The following is a 24,533-nucleotide window of genomic DNA, read 5'->3' on the forward strand; positions in this document are numbered from 1 at the left end:
TGCTGTCTAATCTCCCCCAGTTGAAAACGAAACAAAAATATCTGATCGTCAGTCATCTGATCTCTGAAATTAAATGAAAATCTGATTTTTTTTAGGTAACCAAATGAGTTTGGTTAGGAGACACCAGGCCTGAGGTTAACTCCACTTCAGGTGCTGGAGGCCTTCTCTTCAATTGCGCTGGCTTAAGACTGTGTTATGTTGTCTTTTCCCCATTGGCTTCTCCTAGGATTCCTGGGTGCTGAATCTCCACAACTCACCAGATCAGAGAATTTTTTTGCTCTCAAGATTCCCAGATGAATATTTGTTTTTCAATATACTTACTGTTCTTTTGACATATATTTTTGAACATTTCCTACGCCATGAATTATTTGTTCTAGACGACAGGCATAAGCAGTATACAAGACAGACAAGTTCCCTGCCCTATTTTAAAGGTGGCATACAGACAAAAAACAATGAATAAAGGAAGAAGGTAATATGAGACAGCAATAAGTACTATAAGGAAGAAAACTTAAAGCAATGGAGGTGGGGAGGATCAGGAAGGCTAACTTAAGTGGCTCAGAAAGACTGTTCTGAAAGATGACTTTTGAGCTAGGACATAAGGTCTCTAAGCAGCTCTCTCAGCCTAGGACTATGCTAATAGCTGCAATCTAGGTGAGAAATGATGGCAGCTTTGCCTAGAGTTGTGGCTGTGGAGATGGATAGAAGTAGATAAACGTGGTATGTTTTGGAAACACAGCGGTTGGCTGTAGGGGATAAACACATGAGAGGCTCAAAGGATGACTTCTAAGTCCACTTTTAAATATTATTAAAATATTAAAAGTCCACATTTAATAATATTTCTTATTCCACACCTATTTTTTTTTCCTGAGGAGCTGAACATTGTCCTATGCCACCTATATTTCTAAGCCTGCTTTAAAGAGTTTCTTGGTTGATATTTTCATCATAGTCTGTTTTGAGATCCACATTGTGAATGGTCCTAATATGACAGTTTATGAACAAACCCATAATAATGATAATCAACTAACTAAACAAAATCAACCAATCAGAAGTTACTAAATAAAACATTTGCTGGCTGTCCTTAAACATACAGTCTAAACCAAAGAACATGTCTTTTTGTTAATGCCATTTCTGGTATCATTTTTTGCAAAAGATTGAGTCTAAAAAGTAAAACAAGCAAATAACTTGTCATGCCTTAGAAAAAATTTTTACACAATTGCTGCTTCTTATTTTCTTTCCAAAATCTTCAATGCTTACTGGTCAAACTGCTGAAGAAGAATCATGAATCTGACACCCAGGAACCATAGTGATGTTTCCCTTACTCTGAGTTCCCTGACCGTCTTTCTTCTAGCAGTCCAGTCCTCAGCTTACCTCAGCTGAACATCCCCACGGTTATCACCCCCCAACAGTCCTTATCCTTACCAATAAGCATGCCCCTCCATAACTCTCAACATCTTTGACCCTGTCTCTCTGGAACTCCTCTGGCAAAACTCCACATCTGATTAAAACTAACTCTTCTGGTCAGGTGCGGTGGCTCACGCCTGTAATCCCAGCACTTTGGGAGGCCGAGGTTGGCAAATTACGAGGTCACGAGTTCAAGACCAGCTTTACCAACATGGTGAAACCCCTGTCTCTCCTATAAATACAAAAATTAGCTGAGCATGGTGACACATGCCTATAACTCCAGCTAAGGAGGCTGAGGCAGGAGAATCACTTGAACCCAGGAGGCGGAGGTTACAGTGAGCCGAGATCGCACCATTGCACTCCAGCCTGGGCGACAGAGCCATACTCCGTCTCAAACAAACAAACAAACAAACAACCTAACCCTTCCTACTTCTCACCAGCACCAGGGTGGCAGATGAAGCTGGAGAAAAAACACAGGAACTGACTGGCTACATTTAAAATGTATCACCACTAATGTCAAAGAATACTGCCTAATAATTCTAATATTCTAGCATTTCAAATCCTAGTCCAGTCGCTCTCCTACTCTCTTAGATGACTTTTTTCTACTACTTTTTTCTCAAACCTTCAATACTGCCTACCCCTCACTCTCTGATGACCTTACCTTAATATTTCACTAAGAATACAGAAGCAATCATAAAATAACATCTGAGTTCCCATCATATCTACAAACCTACCACACCTGTACCTACACACTCTACCTTCCCTCTTGCTGTTATGGATAAACTGTCCAGTCTCTTACCCAAGGCCAATCTGCCTCTTGGAACCAGATCCCATCCCTGCTCATTTATACAAGGGTTCCAGTATACATTTATACAAGAGCACAACTATCCAGTACTTGTGCTCTTTTTCTACTGGACCATGCCCATTAGCACACAGACTGTAATACATACCTCAAATAAAAAACATACAAACTCTCCTTCTACTTCACATCCCTCTCCAGACACTACCCTACTTCTTGGCTCCGCTTTACAGCCAAACTTAAGAGAACTGTCTATATTTGGTACCTCGAGTCCTCTCCCTCTTATTGTCTCAAATATTCTCCCATCTGACTTTCATCCCCACCACTCACTCCACCCAAAGTGATCTTGCCAGCACAGTGCTAAATCCAATTGTCAATTTTTAGTCCTCATCTTTTTTTTTTCTTTTTTTTGGAGACAGAGTCTCGTTCTGTCACCTAGGCTGACATGCAGTGGTGTGATCTCGGCTCACTGCAACCTCTGCCTCCTGAGTTCAAGCGATTTTCCTTCTTGAGCCTCCTGAGTAGCTGGGATTACAGGTGTGAGCCACCATGTCTGGCTAATTTTTTTTGTATTTTTAGTAGAGATAGTAGTCTTTACCATCTCCACAGATTCCTTCCACTCTGGTCCAAGCCATCATCTCCTTCTATCTGGGCTATTGCAATAGCCTTCCAACTTCTGAAAGCAGCTTATCGGGAACATACGCCAACAAACACTCCACTGAGTGCCAGTCAATCATAGTCATACTTCTACAGATTATGTTAACCTGCTATGGCCTCAGAAAGTTTGCCAATCCCTGAATTCCGCAATTCCCCAAAATAAGAAATTGGCCTGCTCTACTTAGAGAAACTGTCTAGCCAGCACTGCTCTCCCTTATTACAGTAAGCATTAAATTCAGCTTTGCCTTTGCTTCAGATATTGACTGGCAGTCTTATCGTTTCATGCTGAAGAAAACTTTTGGTCATTATATATGTTTAGTTTTAAACAAAACTATTTCAATGTTGACACATATTAGATAATAGTAGTTAGGATCAAAATATTCCCTTTGGATGAATATCCATGTAATCTTTTGAAGTAGATACGGTTCACTGGCCAACAATTTCCCAAGTATCTGCTCCAATTTACCTCAATTAGAAAAATTCAAATTGACATTCCCTTTTCTTTTTTGTTTGGACATGGTTCAAAATTAATCTGGAAATAATGCAACAATAAGTTATCTCTGGCTGGAGATTTTAACATTCAAAACATCAAAATACTCTTCTATTTAATGTTAAGGTTGAGTTTCATCTCTGCTGGTTTGAGGAACATTCTCTTTGATAGAGAAGGCTGAGGTAAAGACAGTCATCTATGTATTCTTGGGATTGTTGAGGCTGAGTATGAATATCTGTCAGGGACAATGTGGCAGATTCCTCAAAGGCAAGGGAGTTTCAAGACCTCATAAGGTCATATCCTTTTTATAAGCTTATAATTCTAAATAACACTAATTATAAACAAAGAATATATTCAGTGACTGTCTTAGCCCATTTGGGCTGCTATAACAAAATACCACAAATTGGGTAGCTTGTAAACCACAGCAATTTATTTCTCACAATTTCCAGAGGCTGAGAAGTCCAAAAAGACGCCAGCAGATTCAGTCAGGTGCGAGCCCACTTTCTGATTCACAGATGGAGCCTTCCAGCTGTGTCCTGAAATGATGGAAATGCAAGGTAGCTCTCTAGGGCCTCTTTTATAAAGGCACGAATCCTACTCATGAAGGCTCTATCCTCACAACCTACTCACCTCTCAAAGGCCCCACCTCCTAATACCATCATATTGGTGATTAGGTTTTAGCATATGAATTTTAGGAAGGTACAGACATTCAAACTGTAGCAGTGCCCACCACGCTCAAAGCACTGTATTGGCAAACATATTTACCTTCTAAAAAAAACGCCCATTTTATTGTAGTTGTATATAATGTATATTACTTTGATAGTAAATGGAGGAGGATAGAGATGGGGTCTTGCTTTGCCCAGAATGGTCTCTCGGCTTCAAGTGATCCTCCTGCTTCAGACCCTCAAAGTGCTGGAATTATAAGCGTGAGCCACCATTCCTGGCTAAGACTTTTTTTAAAGAAAATACACTGGATGCTAAATTTATCCTTTTGTTCGGTTCACTGACTCTTCTATACAGTGAAGCCTAAAAGACAGTATTTTAATGATTTTTGTGGCATTTTGGGGATGCTATCGCTTGTTGTCTCAGATATTAGCACAGCTCAGTGAGATAGCTGCTTTGCACACAGTTGTTTGAAAAAAATAGTGGTTGATTATTCTGTGTAAAAGTCCCACGGAAAATAATCAACCTACGTATGGGATAAACTATGTAGCCCTGTTTTTCCTGCCATTGCTACTAATGCCATCTTACATTTTAAAAAATGAAATCTATAGATTGCAGAGAAAACAGTTAGAAATCTGAAGGCAGTGCAGAAAAATTTGTTAGGGCTAGAATAAAGGAGATGTAATTAGACACAGGTCACGGAGGACTACCTTAAAGTAGAAAGTAGCCAGATCAGTTCTGTGATTACTACAAGAAAATACTTAACAGGTTATTCGTATCACCTTTTTCAAAAACAATCTTTCAACAAGACCCTGCTGAGAGACTTTGTGGCTCTCTTGTAGGTGCCCCACTTCCTTTTCTGATGAATAGTAGCAAACCAGCTCCCAGTCCTATCCCACCTCCCCTTTTTCTTCTTAGTGGAGCTGCAGCATCAGAGACACAGGGCAAGGTCAAAGAGGAACCAAACCCACTCTGTGCATACCAAACATGGATGCCAAAAGAGCCACACCCTTAGCATATCCAGTTTCTCGGCACCAAATGTTTTTCAGTTTTTAATTTTTCGGTTTGTTTGTTTAATAGACTGGGTAGACTGGGAAATGTTTTTTTCCCAGTTGTTGCAAACTCAAAATATCTTTAAAAAGAAATGACATCATACGAACAAGTCTCTGACAGTAATAAGGTTACAGAGGCTGGTTAACTGAAAAAGAGACTTCTACCAGTCCTACTGTGAACAAAACTAAATATGATATGAAGTGGCTTACAGGGAAAGATTTATCAGAGCTCAGCCATCAATCAAAATGCTGAATCCATGCCAAGTGCATAATGGTGAGATTAATCTGAGGGTTTTCTTTCTCTCCCCCAAAGGGAAGTATCACCATGACTCATTCTTCCTCTTGCAAGAATTTTCTTAATCCACCAAGTTAGTAAGCATTGAAGAACACATAAAACCTAAAATAAACTAGGCCAGGTCTAAAAGAAATCATGCTGAGAGCAAGTTGAACGTTATGCAGTGAACAAAAGGTATTATTTTTCCTCAGTTTCAATCCTTCCAAATTTCCTGGGCTTCAAACTAGATTTGGGTTTTGTTTGCTTTTTTTTTTTTGAGACAGGGTCTCACTTTGTTAACCAGGCCAGAGTCTAGTGGCATGATCATGGCTCACTGCAGCCTCGAACTCCCGGGCTCAAGCAATCCTCCCACTTCAGCCTCTCAAGTAACTGGGACAATAGGTGCGTGCCACTATGTCTGGCTAATTTTTATTTTTTAATTTTTTAATTTTTTTTTTTTTTGTAGAAATGGGGTTTTACCATGTTGCCCAGACTGGTCTCAAACTCCTGGGCTCAAGTAATCCATCTGCCTCGGCCTCCCAAAGTGCTGGGATTATAGGTGTGAGCCACTGAGCTCAGCAAGTAGTGCATTTTTAAATTTTAATGGAAAAATCTTCAGTCTTAAAAATAGATTAAAAGTTTTTAATTTTAGCTAGATTATATAACTCAAGCTCCCTTTCTTTGCTAGAATAAGGAGAACTTTCTGTACCTTCTGACTCCTTGACTGACTACTCTGAAATTCTGTAACAAACTGTGACAAACCTATGTAATTAATAGGATTCAATTATCACCAGAGGAGGAAAAACAAACAAAACCCAGATGAAACCAAAATTCTTCTCTTGTTTTATTTTTTGAGACAGGGTATCCCACTGTCACCCAGGCTGGAGTGACCACAGCTCACTGTGGCCTCGACCTTCCGAACTCAACCGATTCTCCCACCTCAGCTTACTGAATAGCTGGGACTACAAGTGTGTGCCAACCATGTCCAGCTATTTTTTAATTTTTTGTAGAGATGAGGCCTCACTATGTTGCCCAGGCTGGTCTCAACTCCTGAGCTCAAGCGATGCTCCCACCTCAGCCTCCCAAAACACAGAATTACACATGTGAGCCACTGTGCCTGGCTGGAACCAAAATTCTTCAGGAGAGAAAGTCTAGCACTTAGTTAGCTCCCAGCATCAAACTGAGGGTGAGCAGCTCTATGGATTTAGGGGTTCTGACTTTAATCTCTTCTTAGTTTCCTGGGCTAGATGAAGAATAGCTAAAATATAGTCCTGGTTCTGACAGGTGACTCTTCCACATCCATGACAAACACAGCAAATCAGCCTTTTTTTCACTGAGCACAGATCCTCCCTCAGTCCTTAGGCAGCTACTACCAGTAGATGAGATTTGGCAAAGGTTGAAACCTATTCATTTTATCCCTGAGCCTGATGGACTCAGGTCTCTGCTAATTCTAATTGTCTATGATTTTAAGGAAACACCATTTAACCCAGTCTTGGGGGAAAAAAATACTGATGTGCCTTCATCACTGCCAAGGTGAACAATGCATAAGTAAAAAGGAAAAATATGAAAGCTGAATCATGCTAGATATGCACATACAAAAGCTGAAATACTTCAGGAAAGTGACTTGAAAAACCAGAACCAGATAGACTTAAAAAGTGAACAAAGTAAACAATGAAGTCAAGCATGAGCCAATGTTATTAAGTAGTAGAGGGAAAAAAAGTTACAGTAGTATGACCATATTAACACTTTCCTGAAAACTCACCAAATAAAGCAAATTTATACAGCTGATTTTCTATTTTCACATTGATTTCCATAATAAAGTCAGACATGTTTCCACAAAAACATGAATTCCCTACATATCAGAAATCATAGGAATGAATGCAAAAAGTTTCAATCACAAAATTAAATATAAATTCTGTCAATGTAGTATGAATACTAAAGTAGCACATTCATTTCTGCCTTGGTCTTTATTTCCTTTTCTTTTATTAAAATAAATTTAAAAGTATTTAACTACTGCCTCTCTTTATTTTGATTAAATTTTATAACCAAGACTCTCAAGAGGAGAAGAGTACTGAAAGATATTAGAAAAAAGACTTCAGAATAAGAAAAAACAGGTTAGAAAAATGGACTTGGAATTTGGAAAGAGGCCTTTGGGAAACAGGTTTCATAAAGGCTTTAACCACAGAAGGTGATATTTTACGGAGTTTCAGAGGGTTCTCCTCACCCCATCATTCATTGACATCTATTCCTCAAATGTGGCCCACTTTTTTTGGCCCACTTTTTTCTAGTACCTCAAGAAAGTCTACTGGTTAACAAAAGACCTCCAAGGTCCTTCGAAATCTAAATAATCAACTTTTAAAAACAAGTGCTTGAGAATAACTCTGGAAGGATCCACAAGAACCACAGACAAACTAGTTAGCTGAGGATACAAGTGAGAGGGTTCACTCAGCATTTGCTATATATCCAGGAGGACCCCAGGAGTTTTGTACCATGTGCATTTATTAATTTTATTTTTAATTTAAAGGACAATTCAATCATTTGTTGCATTTTGATGCTGTGTATGAAAAAACAACAAATATTATCTCTGACTTTAGAATTATGCATGCCACACTCAGGTAATAGCAAGAAATGCTTTGGTAGAAAAAACAAAGAACGATTAGCCATCAAACAGTCCTATTAGAATTTCAGAACGTTATTTAAAAAACAAACAAAAAACTAGCAATCTGTGAAACGAATAGCAAAGCTCATTTTAAAAAATATGTAATTATATATTCTCCCAAGTTCCACAGCTTTGGACCAAAGGCCCTATTTAAGTGAAATCCTGAAACTGGGATTGAGGCCAGTTTTGGGGTATGTTTTCTCAAAACCTTTTCCCTAAGGAAACATCAAGAGAAACAACTTTCTAAAGTCCTATGCAGGCTCTTCAAAGCCCTACGTCTCTAAGCCCTGCCCCTTCCCAGGAAAGGTTCTAGGATCTAGAGAAATTTCTGGAACCTCATAAAGAGAAGTAAAAAAATACTGCTTTACTAAGACCTCTGTCACACCAGGCTCTAGACAAGCAAACTGACTCTAAGCTCTTGTTTTCCTGCTCTAACATCTGCATCTTTCCTATAGTCACATAAAACACTGCTTTTAAGATTTTACTCGTTTACTTAGAAACGTTTCTTGTTAGGTGTTTGTAGTTTGACAGTTTCTTGGGTGATTTTGATAAAACACCCCTTCCTACTTGCTCTAAGAATCCTCTGCTTTAACCAGGCTAGATTCCTCAGGGCCTCACAGATACCCAAACTTCATTTTCACCTGGCTGCCTCATTGGTTTCCCACAATGGTGTCACTCTTCTTAAACAATCCTTTTTACCCCAGGCCCAAATTTCACTTCTCTATCTTATCCGCACACTGCACAATTCAAAGACTAGCTGAAGTCTGTCCTCTCCAAAGCCCTTCCTAGCTCTTCCAACTCTGACTACTCTTTTTCCTCCTCTCAAGGTCAGCAGTGCTCCAGGTGTGGCACACCATCTAGCCCCACTGCTCACCACTGAGTCCTGAGTATGGTGCCCCAGCTGGTATGAATGAATGCTCCTCAATGGACCATGCCTCACTCCTACATGGTGAAGGCATTCACACGCACCTTCAGAGACACGGCACACTTCTGACTTAGAGATACCACTAGAATTACTCTAATCAACTTCAGGGGCCTGGAGATATATAAAGTTTTATTATCACAATTAATTTTCAGATTGAAAGAGTAGTAGTAGTTACAATAGGTTTTTCAAGAGATACAAGCCTAAAATTTGCATAACGTATTTTGTACTTCATGAGGGAGGTGGGGAATATACTACTACTCAAAAAGAGATTTGGTAACTCCTGGAGTTAGGGTATAATTCTCATGAGGTGGGATAAAAGCATGAACTCAGCCAACAGTAGGGCAAAAGAGAGTCAATTCTTCAAGAAAATGACACTGCCCCACTACCTTGACCCTAGGCCCTAAATGCAGAAAAGCTCATGCCTAATGAGGTTCTATGATATCCAGAATGAATAGCTGAAAAATAACCAACAGGGCACTTGTAAGTAACCACACAGCAGCCACAATCGACATCCACACAACCCCCCATAAGCAATTTTTGGAACACAAAGAGAAAGGGCAAGATGACTTACACACCACAGACAGCTCGGAAGAGGGCTTGCTAGGAAAAGTAATTTGTTATCATCAAGCTGTATACTTAAAGTTGATGGTATATAAATTATGCCTTGATAAAAGCGTGGTTTTTTTTTGTTTTTTTTTGAGATGGAGGCTTGTTCTGTCGTCCAGGCTGGAGTGCAAGCTCTGCCTCCCAGGTTCACGCCATTCTCCTGCCTCAGCCTCCCGAGTAGCTGGGACTACAGGTGCCCACCACCATGCCCAGCTAATTTTTTTGTATTTTCAGTAGAGATGGGGTTTCACCGTGTTAGCCAGGATGGTCTTGATCTCCTGACCTCGTGATCCGCCTGCCTCGGCCTCCCAAAGTGCTGGGATTACAGGTGTGAGCTACTGCGCCCGGCCGATAAAATTGTTTTTTAAAAAAGTAATCTGGTGACATGAGCTAGGGTATTCACCTATGGAGAAACAGCATGCAGTCCAGTAAAGTGAGGGGAGAGGGGTATTCACCAGGTTTTCATTGGCAGTTTCAAGATAGCAGGCACAAAGCCTCTGGCACAGAAGTAGAAATGCCTCATGATGTTAAGATAGACAGTTCACTATAAATGATAAGAACTACCACAATATAGCCTTTGGAAAGTACACACAAACATATAATAAAAAGCCAAACCAGGCCGGGCACAGTGGCTCACACCTGTAATCCCAGCACTTTGGGAGGCCAAGGTGGGTGGATCACTTGAGGTCAGGAGTTCGAGACCAGCCTGGCCAACATGGTGAAACTCCGTCTCTACTACAAGTATATATAAAAAAATTAGCCAGGCATGGTGGCCCATGTCTGTAGTCCCAGCAACTTGGGAGGCTGGGTTAGGAGAATTGTTTGAACACAGGAGGCAGAGGTTGCAGTGAGCCAAGATCGTGCCACTGCACTCTAGCCTGTGTGACAGAATGAGGCTCCATCTCAAAATAATAATTTAAAAAACCCCAAACCATATAAAACTACTGAAATAATGAGAACCATACAGCTAAGTGGGGATTGGGGATAGTTTCAGAGAAAGGAGAAATGGGAGGGGGTGGAGGCAGAAAGAAAAACAAATTAATACTTAAGACTGGTGATAGCTAAAGAAAGCAGAACTGATGAAAGAAGGGAAGTCTTAGAAATCATTGCTATTGGCCAAGAAGCTTGGTTCACAGTCTCCAAGACATAAGGTCTGCTTTGGGATAGGTTCTTTAAATGGGGGCTAAAGGACATTTTTCCTTTAATATCAAATGAGGGAAATCAAGGGAGCCACACACAAGTAAAAGACAATAATGCAGGCAAACAGAGGAGGTTGCTGAGAGCTTAGTAGAAGGACCCAAAACAGGAGTTCAGGATAATATTTCTAAAATTAACACTTATGACAACAACTATCAATTATTATCTTTAGTGACAGAATAAAACTCGTTATATCTTAATTACATCATAGGAAAACATTTATTTCATTTTTTACTTTAGTCTCTCAGAATAAAGGGATCATGTCCCATATCATATTATAATGAAGTGAAAAAGAAAGGCATCAATTTTTGTTTATATACGTGTTAAAATGCCAGGCACTTTATCGTACACATCTCCTCATAATAACCTTGCAAAACAGTTCTATCTCCAATTTACAAATGAAGACACTGAGGCTCAGAAAGGCTAAGAGCCTGCTGAAGGATATATACGTTTCAATAGCGGATGTGAGATTTGAACCTGACCCTAAAAGCCATACATTTTTACACAATATCACACTTCCTCTAAAAAATACTCAATTTTTGCCATGTTTTTAGTTTTACGATACTAGACACTACACATTAATAGATGCAAATTAAGTGATATTAGGTGACAGCAACAAGCCACAGCTGGATATAAAAGAGAAGGAAAAGCTACCAACTAACCAAAACACAAAAGTGTGGGACAATTTAATGCAGTTTCTAAGAGCCTATAAACTTCAACAATCTCAGAAGGGAATTCAATAGCACAGTACAATAAATTGTGCAAAGAAAATGAATTCTAAAGTCGATATTTCCCACATCATTTTGGCTAAATTAAGCAGGGACTCCATTTAAGAAGGGCAGGAGAAATTATTATAATACATCTTATTTTTAAAATGACATTTAAAATAACTTACAAAAAAGATTTTGACTTCTTGCTAACTTTATAACCTTGGGCAAGATACTGAACTATTGTTTTGTCCCTCTGTTTTCTCATCTGTAAAATAAGAATAATACTCAGAGTAACTATCTCATGGGATTGATATGTTAATTTGTTAAATGAGGATAACATATATACATCACTTAGAATAGTACCTAACACAGAGCACGTGATCAATAGTCAATATTATCTTCATTAAATATTATCTTCATTTTTAAGGAACACTTCACTAGTTATATTAAGTAAATGAGATATTATTCATACTATACTCTGATCCACATAATATAAGCAATTAATTGCAGAGATTGAGAGAGTTGGAAACTAAAGAGAATATAGAAGAGTGAGAGATCGATGTACACAAAGAAAACAATAGAAGAGAGGTGCTAGCCACCACTTTGCCCACACTTCTATCAACATTTATCTCACCAGACCGTAATCAGTTGCATAAATATCTACTTCCACCATAGATTGTGAGCACTTTGAAGGCAAGGACCTACTTTTACATTATCAGCCCCTAACACAGTGCCTGCAACGTGACAGACACTAAATTAACATAAAATAAAGTAATATAAGGGGACTCAGTAAGCATTGAGATCAATGATGTGAGTACTTAGTTTTATCATATCCTAATGGGGCTGGGAGCAGAGTCAGTAAAGTTGTACTGTATTGTCATTCTTTGATTATCAATATTCTACTCCCCTATTCTTTCTGAACTGGGAAACAAATTTCAAAAGTAATGTTTAAAAAATATTTAATCTGCTATAAAATTAGAAAATTTCCAAATGATAATACAAATTTTAGTAATTCATTTTAAGTATTACAAATATTGCTCACTAGAAAAATTAGCCAGGTGTGGTGGTGTACAAATTGTAGTCCCAGCTACTTGGGAGCCTGAGGCAGGAGGATTGTTTGAACTCAGGAGTTCAAGGCTGCAGTGAGCTATGATCACACCTGCACTCTAGCCTGGATGACAGAGCGAAAGCCTGTCTTGAAAAAAAAAAATTGTTCTGAATTGACTATTATACCTAAAAGTTAATCCTAATGATCAAATGGTCAGTCATAGGAATAAACAGACACTAAATAAGAGAAGACTGAGTGTGGTGGCTCACATTGGTAATCCCAGCAATTTGGGAGGCCGAGGCGGGAGGATTGCTTGAGCCCAAGAGTTTGAGACCAGCCTGGGCAACATAAAGAGACCCCATCTCTATAAAAAATACAAAAAAAATTAGCCAGGCATGGTGGCACGTACCTATAGTTTCAGCTACTTGGGGAGGCTAAGGCGGGAGGATTGTTTGAGCCTGGGAGGCAGAGGTTGCAGGGAGCTATGATCACACCTGCACTCCAGCCTAGGCAACAGAGTGAGACCCAGTCTCAAAAACAAAACAAAATGGAAAAAAAAAAAAAGAGAGAGAGAATTACATCTATTTCTTAGCTGTCAATCTGCCAGATGCAGGGAACATACCAAAAAAGAGAAGGTATAGTCACTTCCTTCTGACATCAAAATAAGCATGTTTTGAGATGAACAACCCCAAACCTCCTTGTGTGTGGGAACCCACACCTTACTCCAGTCCCTGTGAAATATACAGCCAAAGCAACAACATAACAATGTCCCATTTTTCACAGCTGTTTGGTACAGGGGTCACCACCCTTAATCTAACCAGGATGGACCAAATTCAATTCTTCTCCAGGAATCGGCAAAGCTGGGAGACAAAACTCAAGTTGAGATATAAGGTTATCACTAAGTCTGGAGACACTACCATAACAAGCCAGTCACCTTGAAGCTGAAGCTAAGGGGAAAGCACAGGTCAGTCTGTAGGGAAGAGAATGAAGCAGGGCTGGGGCTAGAGGGAAGAAAGAAAGGAGAGGCACCTGCCTCAGGCACAAGACTTAACAGGGTGCAAAAAGCTCAGCAATCAAGATAAATTACATAGTAATGCATACTACTTTTTTAAAATCAAAATTAATGTCCTAAAACGGAGCAGAGGTACAGAAAGAAGCCCAAGAGAGCCCCACAAGCAGAGAGAGGACAGAGACTTTCAAAGTGTCTGCTCTGGGTTCCAGCTGTAGGTCATTTCAGGGACCTCAGCGGCCTTACTATAGTAACGCACTACAACTCCCAGCTCTGCCACCATACCATCTAGCAAGCTAGCTAAAGTCGGTTTGTGTTCCCTGAGACCTAAACACCTTGACTAATATACTCTATTTGGGAAAATGAGACATGCACATAAAGTGCTTTTTTTTTTTTTCCCAAGAAAATATATAATTAACTGCCAAAAGAATGGTACTAGCTATTAGTGTACAGAAATTCAGAGATCACTGTGGGTGGTCAGGGAGGGACAGAATTAGCTAGACAGAGAGGGGTGGAGAAGTATATACTAAGCAAAGAGATCAAAGCACAGGCTGAAAAAGCTTGGGGCTGGGAGGGAAGCCAGGGCAAGAAGAAGTAAAGGGAAAGGAGCAATCTTCACACACCCTGTGTCACACAGAAGTAAGTATGCCTCCATGCTCTTCCGCCTGCAGCCCTTACATCACACGGTTCATTACACAGGAAATGTCCTTTTGCACTCTTTCTCATGTTCAAATCCTTTCACATCTTTCAGGGACCAGTTCAAATAACATTTCTGCAGAGGCTCCCCTTGTGTGCTAGACCAGATTCAGGCAGTGAGAGAAGAAAAGAGGAAACAGTTTCTTCTGAGGTAGGAGGGAAGGTTAAGGGGCTTAAAGCAGTGGCAGCTATTCTCTGGTGGAGGGCACACTATATCACTTGGAATGTTGGCCAATGTCTAAGGAAAGCAGAAAGTGAGATGACTTGACAAGGAATAATAATGGGGGTTCAAGAAAAGTGGCAGAGGAGAGGCAAGCATAGAGGGTGTGCTGAAGACTACCAGAAGAGCCCACCTGCACCAAAAGCCTTGCAGAGGTGAAATCCTACACATCTCCCTTGGTCCATTTCTGTGTAGGGGTCTGTAATTTTTCTCCAAGAAACTAAATCTTGGGGACAACAGCAGAAAAACAAAACGGGGGGGAAATATATGGTAACTAGCCCTGGATCAATCTCAGTCAAGTCCCAATCTGGAAGAGGAGCATAGAAATTTTATTTTTAAGATCAGGGTCCATGCTTAAGAAACTGATAATATAAGCACAACTAAAATGCAAAGTAGCTCAGCTGATGAGCTAAGATGTCAAGTCAATCTAATGGAGAAAAACAAACAAACAAAAAAGAGGTTTATTTTGTTTTGTCTTGAGACAGGGTCTTACTCTGTCACTCAGGCTGGAGTACAGTGGCACGATAACAGCTCACTGCAGGCTCCACCTCCCTCAGATGATCTGCCTGCCTCAGCCCCCCAGGCAGCTGGGACTATAGGTGCATGCCAGTACTCCTGGCTAATTTTTGTATTTTTAGTAGAAATGGAGTTTTGTCATGTTGCCCAGGCTGGTCTCAAACTCCTAGGCTCAAGTGATCTGCCTGCCTTGGTCTCCCAAAGTGCTGGGATTACAGGTGTGAGCCACCACTCCTGGCCGAGAAAGGAAAGTTTTTCTTAAACCTATGTTTAAAGTTTTCTTTTTTTTTTTTTTTTTTTTGGAGACGGAGTCTTGCTCTGTCGCCCAGGCTGGAATGCAGTGGCCGGATCTCAGCTCACTGCAAGCTCCGCCTCCCGGGTTTACGCCATTCTCCTGCCTCAGCCTCCCGAGTAGCTGGGACTACAGACGCCCGCCACCTCGCCCAGCTAGTTTTTTGTATTTTTTAGTAGAGACGGGGTTTCACCGTGTTAGCCAGGATGGTCTCAATCTCCTGACCTTGTGATCCGCCCGTCTCGGCCTCCCAAAGTGCTGGGATTACAGGCGTGAGCCTCCGCGCCCGGCCTAAAGTTTTCTTAAACCTATGTCGCTGGAACAACTGGATATCCAGGGGGAAAATGAACCCAAACCCCTATCTTAATTATAACACAATAATAATTACTTTGAGATCAATCACAGACCCAAATGAAAAACTTAGAAAAATAAAGCTTCTAGAAGAAAAAGCTTTCTTCGCAATCCTGGGCACAGGTAAAAATTTATTGGTCAGGACAAAAAACACTAGCCATAATACAAAAAATTGATAAAACAGACTATAAAAATTAAAAATTTCTGCTCATCACAATATCATTGAGGAAGTAGACAAGGGACAGACTGTGTAAAAAAAAAAAATGCCAACACATCTATCTACATACATGACAAAGAACTTGTACCTTGAATATATAAAGAGCTCCTACAAACAATAAAAAGATGAATGACCCAATGAAAGACTAGGTAAGACTTGAACAAACAATTCACAAAAAAAGATGCTGCATAGCCAATTAACGTATGATAAAGCACTCAACATTCTTAATCATTAGAAAAATGTAAATTAAAACCATAATGAGGTACAACCATACATCCTGTACTATGACTAACAATGAAAAGGCTGACAACACTAAACATTGGCAACACTAAAAATATGGAGGAAGTAGAACTCCTGTGTATAAATCACTTTGGAGAACTGTTTGACAGATTTTTTGTTGTTGTTGTTGTTGTTGTGACAGAGTCTTGCTTTGTCGCCCAGACTGGAGTGCAGTGGTCGGATCTCAGCTCACTGCAAACTCCGCCTCCCGGGTTCACGCCATTCTCCTGCCTCAGCCTCCCGAGTAGCTGGGACTACAGACGCCCGCCACCTCGCCCGGCTAGGTTTTTGTATTTTTTAGTAGAGACGGGGTTTCACCGTGTTAGCCAGGATGGTCTCGATCTCCTGACCTCGTGATCCGCCCGTCTCGGCCTCCCAAAGTGCTGGGATTACAGGCTTGAGCCACCGCGCCCGGCCGCAGATTTTTAATAAAGTTAAACATACACATACCATATGACTCAATAACTCCACTCCTAGGTATTTATCAAGAAACTTGTAGGCCGGGTACAGTGGCTCACGCCTGTAATCTCACCACTTTGGGAGGCCAAGGCGGGTGGATCACGAGGTCAGGAGATCGAGACCATCCTGGCTAACACAGTGAAACCCCGTCTCTACCAAAAAAATAGAAAAAATTAGCCGGGTGTGGTGGCGGGCGCCTGTGGTCCCAGCTACTTGAAGCAGAAGAATGGCCTCAACCTGGGAGGCGGAGGTTGCAGTGAGCCGAGATCGCGCCACTGCACTCCAGCCTGGGCGACAGAGAAAGACTCCGTCTCCAAAAAAGAAAAAAAAAAAGAAAGAAAAGAAAAAGAAACTTGTAAAAGAATGTTCATAACAACTTTATTCCAAATATCCATCAAGGAGAAAACATAAATTGGCGTATATTCGTACAATGGAATACTATTCAACAACTTAAAAGGACAAACCACTAATACTTGCCAACAACATAGATGAATCTTTCTTACATGAAAGAAACCAAACACAAAAAGGCACATGCTGTACGACTCCATTTATGTGAAGTCCAAGACCAGTCAAAAAAACTCTGTAGTGTGAGAAATCTATGGAGTCAGGAAGTGATTGCCTTTGGAGGAAGGTGGGTGAGGGAACTTTCTGGGGTGACTTAAAAAAAATGTTTTCTGGCCGGGCGCAGTGGCTCACGCCTGTAATCCTAGCACTTTGGGAGGCCGAGGCAGGTGGATCACGAGGTCAGGAGATCGAGACCATCCTGGCTAACAGCGTGAAATCCCGTCTCTACTAAAAATACAAAAAAATTAGCCAGGTGTGGTGGCGTGCGCCTGTAGTCCCAGCTACTCGGGAGGTTGAGGCAGGAGAATGGCGTGAACCCGGGAGGCAGAGCTTGCAGTGAGCCGAGATCACGCCACTGCACTCCAGCCTGGGCTACAAAGACAGACTGTCTCAAAAAAAAAAAAAAAGTTTTCTATCTTATTTTGGTAGAATTTACAGTGTAGAAAATTGTCAGAACTCCTTGAACTAGATATCATGTGCATTTTATTGAATGTCAATTACACATCAATAAAATACAAAGTAGCATTCTGCCTCAAGATACACACTAACAATTTTGTTTCAAATGAAACTCCTCAAGACTACACAAATGCATTTTCAGTTACACAGCATTTTCAATCATGAGACATTCTGATTTATTCACACTTCTATTCTTTCATCATTGTAAATAAGCTAATGGATTACAGACACATATAGATACAAGAATGTAAGTTCACATATATAATTTTTTATAAACACCAAATTAAATTTGATTGTTTACAATTTAAACAAGAACTTAATGGACCAGTTATAGGCCCAGTAGAATTTTCTATTGTCTATACCATTTTTCTCTCCATATATTTGTGATTTTAAAGGATCTGACATAAAACTGCATGTAAATCAAATGTCAGCAAGGACTATTTAGCCATACAAACTAGAGAATAATGCCCTCCTCATCTAGTCTAATCAAGAGAGCTCACACATACTAAATTTAAGAGCAACTGAAAAGCGTGAAGAATAGTTTGCCAGCTATAACACAGCCTAAATATCAGTATACATCAGACTGACACCAGAAAACCTTACTAAAAGTCTTTTTTCCCTCTACTGTTTACTGGATCCTCCTATCTTTCTCTCTCCCTCTATCCAGGTATATTTTCATCCCCACAGCCTCTCATCCTCCCTATGATATTGCTCAGATCTAACTGATTTTCTCTTTTGTTTTAGTTTTGAGACAGGGTCTTGCTATGTTGCCCAGGCTGTCCTGGAACTCTTGGACTCAAGTGATACTCCTGCCTCAACCTCCCAATTGGCTGGTACTACAGAAGTGTGCCACCACATCCGGTTCTAATTATGTTCATGTTTCTGGCTCATCTAAGGTTCCAAATAAAATAAATTTACAGAACTGCACTATATGTAGATATATGTCACATACACTCAAACAGTATAGACAGTATAGCCTGGGGAAAGAGATGACCAGTGAATGGAAAAAAATATTGACTTTATTTGTTCCCCACTCCTACAACTGGAAAAGATCTCTCCTAAATATCTACTACCTTTTTACTCCCTAGAGGTGGCTCTTACAAGTCCTGTGGACTACACATAAGTACATCTGCCTAATCCCAAAGAGAATAAGGTCCTAGACAGGAACCATGTCATTCATATTTTTTTTTTTTTTTTTTTTTTTTTTTGAGACGGAGTCTCACGCTGTTGCCCAGGCTGGAGTGCAGTGGCGCGATCTCGGCTCACTGCAAGCTCCGCCTCCTGGGTTCACGCCATTCTCCTGCCTCAGCCTCCTGAGTAGCTGGGACTACAGGCGCCCGCCACCGCGCCCGGCTAATTTTTTGTATTTTTAGTAGAGACGGGGTTTCACTGTGGTCTCGATCTCCTGACCTTGTGATCCGCCCGCCTCGGCCTCCCAAAGTGCTGGGATTACAGGCTTGAGCCACCGCGCCCGGCGTCATTCATATTTTTATATATATATAATTTTTTTTTCTTTTTTTAGAGACAGGGTCTTACTCTGTCACACAGGCTGGAGTGCAGTGGCACAATCATTGTCTCTCACTGTAATCTCAAACTCCTGGGCTCAAGCAATCCTCCTGCCTCAGCCTCCTGAGTAGCCAGGACTACAAGCATCACCACTACACCCAGCTAATTTATTTTATTTTGTAGAGACAGGGTCTTGCTATGTTGCCCAGACTGGTTTGAAACACCTGGGTTCAAGCAATCCTCCCACCTTGGCCTCCCAAAGTGCTAGGATTACAGGTGTGAGCCACCGCGCCCGGCCTGAGACAGGGTCTTGCTATGTTGCCCAGACTGGTTTGAAACACCTGGGTTCAAGCAATCCTCCCACCTTGGCCTCCCAAAGTGCTAGGATTACAGGTGTGAGCCACCAAGCCCGGCCCTGGCCTCATGTCTTACACATAGTCACCAAGAGCCTAAAACACTACTTTGTACAGAATGGGGCAAGACACATACTTGAATTCATGAACTGCCAAATTAATGTGAGTGAAAACAAGGAAGGAAGAGGAGGAGAGAAAAAAAAAAAAGCAAAGAGAAAAAAGACAAACTAGCAAAGGAAAGGAAAAGGAAAGAAAGAGAAAAACTTATGAAGACAATTGTTCTTGTTAGAGTTAATAGGATTACAGTATTTTAAAAAACCGAGAGTTGAAAAAGCCATCAATTATGTATCTAATATCAGTTATCAGTATCAGTATTTAAATTGCCATTAAAAACACCTTAAAATATCTCTAAAATTACCTCCCCACACTTGACATTCAAAGTGTGGTCTCTGACAGCATTACCTATCAGACATACAGACTTTGGGCTCTACTTCAAGCTTACAATATCCTGAGTGAATTACGCATGTTAAAGTTTGAAAAGACTGCCCTCCACCATTCAGGGCCTTTCTGTCATACCAAACCTGTTTTGTTTCAATGGGCCAGTAATTACGAACGAAAAATCTTTGAATGGGATTTGACCTGTACGTATTTAACTTCAGATGAAGTTATTAATTACAGTGTAGGTTAGCATATTGGATATACCACAAAATTTAGGAATTAGTCATAAAAAAATACATGATTAAATAAAATTGAGCAGTAGGTCTACAGCATTCTCAAGAACTCATGTTTGCTCTTTCTCATGGCTAGCATAGGGCTTGGAATTCATATGGCCAGTGTTTCCTGAATGAGTAAAATAAATGAACTTTTAAAAACCAGAGATATTTAGGGGCAGAATAATCTTGGGGGTCATCTGGTCCAACAACCTAATTTTAAAGATTAGCAAACTAGAATTTCTGCGAGTTGCAAAAGCAAAGAAAGCTCAAAGAGCTAAAATATATTTGGACATTTTAATTAGTTTTGTTCCTTTCGTAGGAATGTGTAAGAAAGGGGACTGTAATATTATAACTGCTGACTCTTACAGGTGAAAAGGTGCCTAGGAAGAAGAAACTAGCAAGAGTAAATGAGCCTTGGTAAAGCTATTTTTCCAAGCCTAATATATTTTTGACGGGCCAATTAATTAATCAATTTAATCTGCCAAAAAAATTAATCTGAAAGTTTCTCAGAAAAGGACACATGAGTTGCATGAAAATGTTACAAACCAAGGAAAACTGCACATAACTAACTTAAATCTCCACAGGCTTATTTCCTGTTGAAGTATGGCCTCCTGGGGTAAGTTTTACTGCAGTGTTCATTGCCAGATGACTTTTGGTTTTAACAGAGGCCAAGGGCAAGTTGGAAATGCGATTCTTAACTAAACATTAAAAAGAAAGAAAGAAACTGGCTGTTTCCCATTTCTGTTTGCAATCAGAATGCAGGCTTGCGGAGGAAACACACCACCCGCTGCAAGCAAAAATATAACGACCCAGTCACGTCCTCAAAACAAACTAACACACAAACTTCCCAGCCGGATCCAGCTGTGCTGCCTGGGAGCTAGGAACTTAATTCTAAGAGCAGACAGATCAAATCGGTGAATGCAAGGGCAGCCACATTTCAATCACAAAAAGGGTGTGCCCTAAGTTTTGGCTCCCCTACTCCGCCGCCCCAACTTTTAAAAAGCCGAAGCCTTTGAAGGAGGCTTGGTGCTATCGTGTCCCGGCGATGCTGGGTGGGGTGCAGGGAGCCAGCTTGGCCGCGGCTCCGCGGGAGGGGAGGGGGCCGGTCCTGAACCCGGGCGCCCGGGCCGCGGGTGATTCACCGGGAACGCCGGGTTCGCGCGCCTCGACCGGCCGGCGACGCCCAGCGCGCCCCACGCCCCCGGCCCGGGCCGTTCGCGGAGAAGCAGCCCCCGTGTGCCCCCGCTCCCCTAGACGGACCCGTCGGGAAGGAGCCGGGAGTCGGGCGGAGGGGCGGACAGCAAGCTCTCCCTCCTCAGCCACCATGGCCGGTGCGACTCCCCAGCCCGCGCCCGCAGACGGACTTCCTGGAAAGCACCGGGCTGGGCTTACCTGACTGGCGCCCGCAGGGGCCGCCGACTTCTTCACAGATCCACGGAAACTGCCGGCCGCAAGCCTAGGCTCGGTTCCCAGCACCCGCCCGTGCGCCCGCGTCGGCCTCCCAAGGAGTTGCCTGACCCACCCGCCAGCAGCTCCCTCACTCGACCGCCCTGTCGGTGCGGCGGGTTCCTCCTCCGCCTCCGACGCGCGTGCGCACTCCCATGCCGCAGGGTATCCTGGGAGTTGTAGTTCCAGCGAGGAGGGCGAGGCTCAGCGCGGACTCCGGTCTTTACAATGGACAGAACGTAGGAAGGGGACTGCGAATACCAACCCTTATCCCAGTCTAAGACAATGTTCTCTACCCGTGGAAGTACCTACTGTGGACTCCCCCGAAGCTGGAAATAGTATCTAGAGGCTCTTCGGTATAGATTTCCTTCTTACTTTGACCTTTTGTAAAGAAGCACACACGGCAGGGCTTGCACTGTAGTCTTGGTTGTTAATGGGAGGACATGACATTGAGCCCTTTAAACTGGCCATGACAGAGTTATAGAAAAGTAAAGGAATAAAATCTAAAGCCCAAGAGAGGCATAAATCATGCGAATGTCACCTCCAGGGTGTGGTGACCCTAGTGGTTTTCTTAGGTATGCAACCAGGGATGATTTAGCTATTCCAGGGCAGTTTCTGCCCATCCTATCGTCCCGTTCCATCTTCAAGCTCTGCACCAGGCGGTGGGGCTGGCTGCTGTAGTGGGAGAAAAAACAGAAGTGGCTGCTCAAGGGAGGGATTGGGGCAGATGGGTAGTCTAGAGGGAAGAGGAAGAGTATGGGAATCTCTCAGAGGACTGTTTGACAGTGGCCTATGTAATGGCTACCTTTTGTGCGAGACTCTGTGGAGAGAGAACTGCGACATTTTACCATTTATTCATTTAGTCACTTACTGGGAATTTTCCTGGCCTGCTCTTCAGGAGCAGACCATCCCCAGGAGTAATGCTAAACTTCGACACAACCTTTCAAAAATGTAGCCAAAGAAGTGGACTGACGTGCCTGCTTGAGGTACATTCCAGCTACACCCAGTATGCGAGCCACTTAATGGTTTAAACCTCTCCTGGCATCTACTTCTTCCCCTCAGAGAAGGGAGCACCCTAGGTTAGATAAACATCCTGGAATTTCATGCAACTGGCACCCACTAATGTTAGCAATGGAGATCACTGATGGTTTGGGTTTTTAAGGAAAAAAAAACTTTTTTTTTTCTTTTTCTTCTAAGACAGTCTTGTTCTGTCGCCCAGGCTAAAGTGTAGTGGCACGATCTTGGCTCACTGCAACCTTTGCCTCCCGGGTTTAAGTGATTCTCTTGCCTCAGCCTCCCGAGTAGCTGGGATTACAGGCACGCACCACCATGCCCGGCTAATTTTTGTATGCTTAGTAGAGACGAGGTTTCACCATGTTGGCCATTCTGGTCTCGAACTCTTGACCTCGTGATCTGCCCACATTGGCCTTCCAAAGCGCTGGGATTACAGGTGTGAGCCACCGCGCCTGACCAGGAAAAAACCCTTCTCAATTGCAAATATTTAGAGGACAGTCAATACTCAGTGTTGTGGCCATTGCATTTTATTTTCTATACCATCTTTAGGTCAATCTCTTGGAGATAACAGCTTTCTGAGTGCAATTTCCTACATAATTCAGGTTGATATGAATGTTTATACTTATAATACATACCAATCACTGGGCCAGCACTTCATTTGTAATATCTCATCTAATCCTCAAAACTCTATAAAGAATAAACTGGCATCCTCTATTTCTTTTTTTTTTTTTTTTTGTTGAGACGGAGTCTCGCTCTGTCGCCCGGGCTGGAGTGCAGTGGCCGGATCTCAGCTCACTGCAAGCTCCGCCTTCCGGGTTTAAGCCATTCTCCTGCCTCAGCCTCCCGTGTAGCTGGGACTACAGGCGCCCGCCACCTCGCCCGGCTAATTTTTTGTATTTTTAGTAGAGACGGGGTTTCACCGTGTTAGCCAGGATGGTCTCGATCTCCTGACCTCGTGATCCGCCCGTCTTGGCCTCCCAAAGTGCTAGGATTACAGGCTTGAGCCACCGCGCCCGGCCCTATTTCTATAGATAAGAAAATGAAGACTCAGAAAAGTTAAGTAATTTGTATAAGGTCCCACAGCCAGTAATTGGAGATCCAGAGATGAGACACAGTTCTCTTGAGTCAAGTTCTAATGTGCTTTCCACTGCTGATCAGACTGATGTGTCTCCTAAATCTCATCAATTTTTTTTTTTTTTTTGAGACAGTCTCATTCTGTCACCCAGGCTGTAGTGCAGTGGTGCTATCATGGCTTGCTGCAGCCTTGACCTCCTGGGCTCAAGCAATCCTCCAACCTCAGCCTCCTGAGTAGCCTAAGCAGCTGGGACTACAGGCGTATGCCACCACACCCAGCTAAATTTTTTTTCATTTATTTTTTGTAGAGACAGGGTCTCCCTATGTTGCCCAGGCTGGTCTTGAACTCCTGGGCTCAAGGGATCCTCCCACCATGGCATCCCAAAGTATTGAAATTATAGACATGCAACACCATACCCAGCTGATATGGTTTAAGAAGGACTTTCCTCTGCAATATGGCTTCTTTTGCTTTGGTCAGAGAGGTTTTTAAATTCAGTGTCTGACTGACTTAATCTATTACACTTTTCCTCTCTCATCTTCCTATATAGGCTGCTAGGCAAATATTAAATATATTTTCTTTTAGCTATTCATTTCAAATTTTTCCTATCAAATGTATACATCTTATTTTAGTTCCTTTTTCTAAAATAATGCAAAATTTAATGGTGGATTTTTTCCTTTTTTCAGGCATACATTATCATATTTTAATCACAAAACTTATAAACATGAATCTCTTAAATCTGTGTACATTAAAAACCACATATGGGGCCAGAGATGTTAAGAATAGTACCTTAGTATTGGATAGCACTAAAGAGGTAGAACCTTCCACACTTCTTCCACTCCTTTGCTCTAACACATTTTCTATATTAGCAGTCGGAATGACTTTTTTT

General features: G+C 41.7%; 1 protein-coding gene across 2 annotated transcripts in view; it reads right to left on the minus strand.

Moving 5' to 3' along the window:
• The window catches only part of LOC105490244 (tropomodulin 3), an 80,022-nt gene extending 58,307 nt beyond the window's left edge, over nt 1-21,715 (minus strand). Inside the window, exons 1-2 of one of the 2 annotated variants that reach the window (XM_071066841.1) lie at nt 21,505-21,715; nt 3,788-3,883 (exon numbers count right to left, since the gene is read on the minus strand). The gene's annotated coding sequence lies outside the window, so the exon portion shown is untranslated. The remainder of the gene's footprint in view (nt 1-3,787; nt 3,884-21,504) is intronic. The other variant, XM_071066840.1, reaches the window with a different exon arrangement.
• Nucleotides 21,716-24,533: the final 2,818 nt, after the last annotated feature.

The sequence above is a fragment of the Macaca nemestrina genome, chromosome 7 (genome assembly GCF_043159975.1).
Source record: "Macaca nemestrina isolate mMacNem1 chromosome 7, mMacNem.hap1, whole genome shotgun sequence".
NCBI lineage: Eukaryota > Metazoa > Chordata > Mammalia > Primates > Cercopithecidae > Macaca > Macaca nemestrina.